This window comes from Thunnus thynnus, chromosome 13 (genome assembly GCF_963924715.1).
Source record: "Thunnus thynnus chromosome 13, fThuThy2.1, whole genome shotgun sequence".
NCBI classification, from domain to species: Eukaryota; Metazoa; Chordata; class Actinopteri; order Scombriformes; family Scombridae; genus Thunnus; species Thunnus thynnus.
In genome coordinates this window covers 25,617,495-25,627,251 of record NC_089529.1, presented here as the reverse complement: position 1 = coordinate 25,627,251, position 9,757 = coordinate 25,617,495, and positions in this window count along the sequence as shown.

Here is a 9,757-nt window from a genome sequence, read left to right as displayed (position 1 = left end):
AAGGCTGTTTCACAAGCGTGGTGCAGCAGAGCAGAAGGCTGAATCCCCCATGGTGCAGGGCTTAGTACTGGGGGCCCAGAGGAGCCAGCTGCTGACAGATCTGAGAGTGTGGGTGGAGGTTTGTGGTGTGATCATTTCCTGTTGATAGGGAGGCACATGTCAGTTGATGGATTAATATGTGAGTAGCAGGAAGGAGACAGGGTGCCAGTGCAATGAAAATAGAATTGGTGTTATATGTTTCACTCTCATCAGGATCCTGGTAGCGCTGTTCTGAATATACTGGAGCTTCTGGATGCTCCTGCCAGGGATCCCTGTGAGGAACACATTGCAGTCCAAGTTTCTCTGCATTTGACGGGGTGTTGCAGATGCAACACTGAAGGACTAAGTTAGCGATATTGCTGTAAACTGCTGATGTGTTTCATATAGGCCACTATAGTACCAAATACTTGTCGATGTAAATGTAACAAAACAATGCTAAACACAAACAGCCCAGGACCGTATGCAAAAGCAACGCTACAAATAGAGCTGTTATACTGGCTAAATAAATGACAAGCATGGTAAGAAATAAAGCAAAGTGTAACAGGAACAAATGATATGGTCTCACCAACTTTGTAACACTTTCCCACAGGAAATATGATTAGAAAGGAAAAATACAATACAAACCGCTTCTGAATTCCATTTTAATTTTAACTCCACACTTTTCTTTTTCGCATATCCTCCACCGAGCAGGGCCACTCTCCTGAGGCAGTGGATTGGCTACCAGGGAATCACAACATGCCAGACAGCCACACAGTCACCATTTGATTTACACATAGGCTAATCAACTCCTAACTGGATCACATTGGACTGCATGTACATGTAATTTAGGATAGAGTGTGAACTCACAGGGCTTTTGACAGGCAGAGATATTGTGTCCCTCTGGTAATGAAGGAGAAGGAGAGAAGAGTATTAATCTCATTGGCCCCTGCTCTGTGATGCTAACTGTGCACAATGATGGAGGCTCGGGAGCCAAACTTTTGTGCTTTGCCAATTTGATCAACAGCTGACTGACTCTGGAGTTGCCAGTTAATCCAAAGTAACCCCAGTGCAAGTGTCATTTCATCAACCCAAATTAACAGTTCAGTCAGCCAACCCACGTGGAATAGATTATTATTTAAATGTAGAGTATGTACAGCATTAGTGGTTGGCATCTAGGCTCTGACCTCATTGCAACAGGAAGTGGGGAGCAACATTACTAACATCCTCCCTTAGGGGAAGATAGAGTTCAAAGTCTACAGGTGGATGCTTGGGTGGAGGTGAAACTTTTGAAACTTTATAGGAACGCAGCAGTAAACATGTGAGCGGTCTGGCAGCAGGCATGCAGCAAAGCACTGACAACTTAAATACGCTGCCATGATTATAAGGGAGATAGATAGATAGATAGATAGATAGTCTTGTGTAATCTTACGTATAAGAATACACAGGCTGTAGAAATGGCCCAGTGACTTTCAACACCCCAGAGATAAGCAGACTGTTTCCGGTATAAACACCGACCTTGTCTGGACCAGTAGTCCTCATGGGGACAAAATCCTGGTCCTAATGAGGCAAAATGTCATTTCTGAGGTCCTGGTTATGGTTGGGGGATTGGTGTAAATTGAGGTTAGGCTAAGGTTAGGGATAGGGTTTGGGGTTAGGATGTTCATAACGAACGGAAGTCAATACGTCTTAACAAGGACAGCTGCACAAACTTGTATGTGTGTGTGTGATGAGTCCCTGTAGGAGACGACATAACGGCTGACATTAAAAATGTCTCCATGAGAGGAGCAAGCATGGATATTAGACTGAGAATCTAACCGTTGGCTTAATTAATCACAGACAGGTGTGTCAGTTTCTGCACAGAGAAGTCCTATTGAAATAATTTTGCCATTCACATTTCTCTGAGTGGCTTTACTGAAGACGCTGCTGCATTTTATATGTATGTATTCCTTAAAATAAAGGAGCTCCAGCATACACCAATACAATTCACCTTATATATGCTAATATCATTCGGAAAAACACAATAAATTCTCATCATTATGCAGACGGTACCCAATTATATTTACCCAATTATATTTATCAAAGCCAGATGAATCCATTCAATTAACTTAACTCCCAGCATGCCTTAAGGACATAAAGATCTGGATGACCTGCAATTTTTTGCTACTAAACTCAGACAAAACTGAAGCTATCGTGCTTGGCCGTAAACACCTTAGAAACACATTAACTGATGATATAGCTACTCTGGATGGCATTACTCGGCCTCCAGCACCACGGTAAGGAATCTGGGAGTTATCTTTGATCATGTGTCCTTTAACTCCCATATAAAACAAATTTCAAGGTACATCCTGTCTCAAAGGCCAGGCTTGCTTTGCTTTAAGCTGCTATATGTCTAGACTGCCAGGGGACTTCCCATGATGCACTGAGCTCCTCTCTCCTCCTCCCCCTCCTCTCTATCTGTACGCATTCATGTACCATTAATGCATGTAACTAACTTGGCTTCTTCCCTGGAGTTTTTGTGCTTTCTCGTCTCACAGGAAAATCCAGAGTCCAAGTTGTGGGCCATGGCTGCGGGGATAGTCCTGTGGTCCTGTTTTATTATCATTTTTATTGTTATTATTGTTATAATTATGCTTCTCCGTGTCATCTCTGATCATTTCATGAAAGAAGACAAGTTTGTCTACATTTTGACATTAAAACTGTTTATGAAAGTTGAAAGAAGAGGAAAAGAAAGATGAAAGAAAAAGCTGAAGGAAAATGACAGCTGAAGTTACAGTGAGTGACATCACTGACACAGTACACACTAATGCAAAACTTTGAAGAAGACCAAAAAAAAAAAGCTGAAAACTTAATGATGAGTCAAAAGTTGAAAAGACAACAAAAAGCTGATTTAAAGTTGAAAAGCTGAAAGTCTCTTCTGGCTTACAAAGATTAAACGATGACTGTAGCCCAAACTATGATGAAGTAAGAAGCCGACAAAAAGATGAATGTTTGAAGAAGTTTGAAAATTCTTCTCACAGGAATCTATTTAAGAAAAAAAAGCCGAGAAAAGTTGTTTCTATGCCAAACGATGCAGAAAGAGATAGATGCCATAAAAAAGGGGGCAAAAATCCAAACAGACTGTAATTAAAACTGTGTTAGAATTCACACAATATAATGTAATTTCTGGTAGGTTTATTTGACTTAATTTCAGTGCATGTACTGTTCTATTAGTACAGCTCAACATCGACGGCCGAAGAGCAAAACCTCCTATCTGAAAAATGCACTTTTTTGAGAAAACTAAAAAAAAACTTGTTTTCTTGCAGAATGCTATTTGTTAAGGATACCCAACACATAATACACTGTTTTTGGACTATATTATTATATTATGTGTTAACAATACCAACTAGATATTAATGCCTTGCAAAGTGCAGATAGGAGCTTTTACACTTGGTGCGAGTTGGAAGAGGTTCTACAAAACGATGCTCTAAATTAAGTTAATAATTAAAATTAAATTAAAAATAAAATTAAGTTAGTTTTCAGGTAAAAAGATGTAGTAAATGTAATAATCACTACATTGTAGTATACTAGGGTCAGAGTTCCTTAAATTCGGTGTATTTGCTTCCTCGTCCACTGGAGATGAATGTTCAGTGATTCGTGTAACACACTCGTGCTGTAGCCTCTCTACACATCCAGGGACTCTGCGTTGTGTTTTTGTTTTGTTGTGTGACTTTTCTGTCACAACGAAGGGCGGGATTATGTTGCAGACAGACTGGATATGAGCAGCCTTCCTCGTTCTCATCATCCAAAGTGAAATCCGCCAATCAGAAAATTCTGCAGATAGGAGGTTTTGTGTTTTGGCCATCGACATGGTTTTAACGCCGCCTCATGTGGAGGCAAGATGAGATATAACAAGGTTATATTCATTGGGATTTACATGAACCTCGTGTTTATTATATCCTCTATCTACAACAGATTTCTGAAATATTATGTTTCAGTTTTTTCAGATTTCATGAGGTGGCAAAAATTTTTGCTGGAGGGCCGGTACCATAACTGCTTTTCCACTACGGAAACATAACAACCTGTAACTCTCAAGTCTTGTGAAGGACAAATAGAGAGGACAATAACAATAACAGGAAGAAAATAACATAAATGAATTAAATAATACATTAAAATAAGATTAAGTAAATGCAAATGAACTGCTAAATGTTTTCAAAATTGTAGTTATAATAACTAACTAAGCGAGACATTTTAGCAAGTTTTGAAAAATATGTAAAACCATGAAGGAAAATAGAAGCAAACTGGTAATATTTTCAAAAAACACCATTTGTGAATTCATTTTCTTCCCCATTACACTTACATTTTCAATAAAATCAATCTTAGAGTCTTTAGAGTCTTTGCATTTAAAATATGTTATAACATCTTTAATATAAAGTTTTAAATTATGTATATGTTGGAAATAAATAACTAAAATCTGACCAAAATTTAGCTGTAAAGTTACACTTGAAAATGTGGTGAGTGATTCATTTTCTTTCCTACAAAAATATTGACATCAGTAAAGCATGAATCAAAAACATTTTGGGGGTTTACTTTATGTTATTTAGGATTTTTAAATTGTATTTCTAATGCTTTTTTGAGTATGCAGAATTTATATGGTAATGGTCATGTTTTATTGCAGTCAGTATTCTCAAATTATTCACTTCAATTATTATTCTCTCATTGTTCTTTGTTTTTAAATGTTTAAAAGAGGTGAAATGGTTACTGCCATGTTGTTTTTGTTGCAGTTGAGCTGTGATGACACGCACTTGAATCACAATCACAGAAAACGTCCCTGTGAGCGTCCTCCCTCTCCCCAAGAGTACGAGTGTTTAGTACCACCTCCGCAGGGGTGCCAACGTTTATCTCCAGGAACTCGTCTCCAAACCAGACGGAGGACAGTAGAAACACAAACGGTGATTCAGCGACGGGTCTGTAAAGTCCTGCAGTGGAAAAAGCAGCTGTATTAAATTTTACAAATCCACGTTTTTACAGACCTTGTTTTCATGAAAACTCAAGACACAAATTCAGTGGGCAGAACTTTATAGTAAATACTGTTTGAATGTCATTGTATTCATCATTCAGCGTGCTGCTCATGCCTCTCTAAAATTACATTTCCAGTCAACATTTCACCGTTTTTTGTTTTGTTTTTTAGGACAGTTTGAATTTGTTACAAGTGGTTTCACAGGAACACACATTAGGATTGGACTGATATGGGTTTCTGAAGGTACATATTGGTATTTCTCATGTGTTGACATTGAAGTTTGACCATTTTTGTGGCATAAAACCCCCGACATGAGTATTCAAGGCCTAAAAATGTTATTCTTGTCGGGGTAAAACAGCATTTACACCTCTGCTGAAACGCACAATTATTTTAGGTGGTAAACTGAAGGTCTGACTTCTCCCTCAGCTGATTTATTCTAATTTCTTAAAAAGGTAGAAACGCCGTCAGACTGAAAGCAGCTTTGCTCAACATCACTGTCAGCAAACGGTAATATCGGTTGAAATCTAGTACAGATCAAATATAAAACATGTTTGCATCAATAACGTATAAAAGCTGCCTCTGAAAGCTCAAACTGTGCACTCGTGGGTCAGAATTAAGTGGAAACAGACATGTTAATTACCAGTAAAATGCAAAAACAAAATCTCAAAAGAATCAATCCATATTACCAGTTGTTGTTGGTTCTTTTCACAATTTATTGTCAATGCTTTTTGATGCAAGGACTGACAGGTTACAGCTTAACATGTTGTATAATCTGAGGTTGTGAAAGTTCAGTTTACATTTGTGTAAAAACTGTAGTGATTCAGTAATTCTGGATTATGAAAATTCAAAAAAGCACATTTCCAACAAGTCAAATGCTTGAAAAAAACAAAATCAATACCGCTGATATTTCGATTGCACAAAAAAATCTGGGTTGTGAGTGTACTTCATTTGTGGAGAATTTGTTTTTATACTAAAGACCAAATAGAAGTTAGTACACAGTGTGAGCTTTCAGATCTGTATGTCTCTTAGATCTCATTTTGGGTATTTAATGTTAATTTTGCAAATAATTCAGCAATGTTAGACTGGTGTAGATAAATTATTCAATAAAAATCAACTCTCAGGGATGACAACAACAAATAAGTGAATGTCTGGGATGCCATGAGTAAAGGATTTGTTACTGTGATAGACTGGCATTAAAGGATAGGTTCACAATTATATCAAGTTTTTCTTGAAATAGTCAGGTGCCCAATTGAAACAGGTTTTGCTCGCTGTAATCATTCCTCCTGTCCAAACTGGCCACAACATAAGTGATGGGGGATAAAATCCACAGTCCTCATTTTGAGCAAAAATGCATTTAAAAGTTTATCTGAAGATAACATAAGGCTTCTGTCGTCCGAGCCGGTTTGGTTAACGTGTTTTAGACCGTGTTTTCCTGCTCAGCTGCAGCGGAAGGATCGTAACAAAAAGACTGAAATTGGCACTAAAAAGACTGCAACGTTGAAAGATATCTGCTTGATTTGACTCATATGGACGACTGGAGCTTCATATTAGTATCAAATAAACTTTTAAATACATTTTTGGTTGAATAACTTTGGACACCCCCCCCCCCCCCACCCCACCTTTCTGACAGCGGATTAGCGGCTGTGCTCGGCCCTTTCTGTGACTTTACAACACCGACGAGCCAACATTCACATCCACTTCCTGCAGTGATTGGGTTTGAACTTCTCTCACTAGCTCTCCTCTTGCTATTCAAAACACAACTATTCATGTCACTTTTCATGTGAGACTGTCCCCAATTTAAACACGTCTCCCTTCCCTTCTCTACTCCGCTTTTGAGTGAAGCCGTTCAGGAAAACTATAAACACATTTAATTTCCGATGTGGTAAGACAACACATCCCAAGAACCAGTTGGTCAGTATGAACGGGAAGAATGATTACAATAAGAACATGTTTGGGCCCACATCTGGGCAAAATTTAGAACCTGTCCTTTAAATTACAAGGACATGAGATATCACACATGAAATTAAAACACACCAAGCCAATGCAATAAGGCCTTTTAAAGAACATTATGTCCTGAATTCAACAGTAAAAGGACTCACACCGTAAAATTTCTACTTAAAGTTCACCAGTTGTCAGTCTGTAGCCGAACACATTAACACAACCGATCAGCCCACAATCACACAAGCCAAAGACATACAGTTTTCTGTCAGTGCAACTCAGGCTGGCTTGCCCACACATCCACACTATCTCATAACACATTGCATGAATCTATCATAAATATCAATTCAAGATATCTACAGTATAGACATATGCAACAGAGGGAAATGTAATACATGCAACTCAAAACAAAACAGTGATCAACATGTCTCTAAAACATACAATGCTGCTGTATGGATGCGTATGTATATATATATATATATTGTGTGTGTTGTTTAAATCACAATGCAAAGAGAAGCCCTCCATCTGTGGAATATTTTTTTTTTTTTTTTTTTTACAAGAGAAGAAGATTCATTTGACTTCATATGATCCATGAAACCACATTTGCAGCCTTGTGTATCCAAACATTTCAACTGCTGAGTGCAGAACAATGAGTCACACTTTTACTAGAAGACCTTGACTGTATTGTTGAGAAATACATCTTGTTAAAGGGGACGTGTTGCGAACATTTCCAGGTCTATGTTTATATTCTGCGGCTCTACTGGAATATCTTTGCATGAATTGCAGTTCAAAAAACTCCTTATTTATCTTATACTGGCCCTTTATGCAGCCCCTCAGTTCAGCCTCTGTCTGAAACAGGCCGTTTTAGCTCCTGTCTCTTTAAGGCCCCGCCTCCCGATGAGCCCACTTTGTTCTGATTGGTCAAACCCTTCGACAGACTTCCTCCTACAGTAGTCGGATAGTAGGATTTCACTTCTTTTTCTCGTTCTTTACTCAAAATGTCGACTTCTTAAATACATCTGTACACGTTCAAGTCAAAATCAGATCCGAGATACGTGAGCGGACAACGTAAACAACCCATTAAACAACCTTAGCAACAAAGATTACAGAACAAACAGCCATATTTGGGCATTCGTAAACTATCTGATGTCAATTTAGAGGAAAAATTACACATAAAGCTCGGGATTTTGACTTTCAGGGAGCATTTTTACATATGTTCACCTCAAGTTTTGGAGCTTTGACCATGTTTAACACAGACATGTGAAATCACAACAGTATATAAATGACAGAAAGTTAGAAAAAAGCATAATAAGCCCCCTTTAAGTTTGAACACGTGATGGCAGAAAACATCCCAACTATTCAGTGGGGTTCTCGCCATCATGTATTTTCACTGCCTGCACACTAGATGAAAATATAAATATATTATTTTTTCAGTCTTACGGATGACAAATTCCAATTTGTCTATTAAGACTCAACATTAGAGATGCATTTTATCCATTGACATTGAAAAGTAACCGTCAAATATTTTGATAATCGATTAATAATTTTCAAGCAGTTTGCAGCTTCTCAGATCTGAGGATTTTCTGATAATAAATTGGATATCTATTGTTTTGGTCTGTTGAGTGAATGCAACATAAATTTGGAATATATCAGCTTGGGCTGTGGGAAATTATAATGGACATTTTTCACAATTATCTTTCATTTTATAAACCTTTAATTGGCAGACTAACCAATAATGAAACTAATCCTTAGTTACAGCCTTACTCAAACTTTCTCTGTGCTCACTTTGACTAAATCATAGAGCACTAGGATGCAGTGGCAGCTTTACACATTTAGAAATACAGTATATCAACCGAATATGTTCTACCTTCTTGAGTTGTGTGATAACTTGTGGTTATTTAAATAGGTCAAATATGTAATAAAACTTGACACTGGTGAGAACATGAAGCCACATACTTAGATTGATTACGACCTCTCAGAGCCAATTAAGATTCTTGCATTTATTTATTCCATTAAGAAAAAATGGTTTGGGGGGAATGGGCAGCTTTGTTGTGGTTCAGACCCTACTCTTAATCAAACTGCCTGGATTATTATGTTTTATTAAAAGGATGCAGCAAAATAATTTAATTTTAAAATAATTTTAGTATAGGAAAAGGCCTCAGTATGCTTCAAAAGAAGGTCTTGTGAGATTGGCTAACAGCATCTGAAACCACCTTTCTGACGACGGAATCCGCAATTATTTGTAACTTTCTCAAACTCGACAATCACACTCACTTTACACACCGATTGGCCAGAAGTGTGAACAGCGTGAAAGAAGACGGGTGAACTTCTCCCTCAAGCTCTTTTTTTCAGTCTTTGCACAACTACCTCCATCACTTTTCACGTACAACCAAGTGTGACTCCATGAAGCCTTTGAGGAAAGACCTCTGAGAGTTTGTGCCGTTATCTACGTTTGTACAAATCGTCGCATCAACATTACAAAGAGTGCAGCGACTGAAAAAGACACTTTGTATGACCAAGTTCATCTGAGACATACCGAGTCCTTTTAACTATATGATAACTCTCCTGATTGATTTGGGCAGCCACAGTCAGTTAGCATGTCAATTATCCAAAAATTGTCTTTTATGGCTACCAGTAATTAGCCAACATTTAGTCAAGTTGCAAATTTTTTCCAGTTTAACCGTTTTGTTGTTCCTTTTTTCACAACATATCAAACACAAATCATTCATGCTAACCAAATTACATCCTTTAAAGGGAAATGCCAGCAATTTTACACATCAAAGTCAGTCGCTCCTGGCATAACAC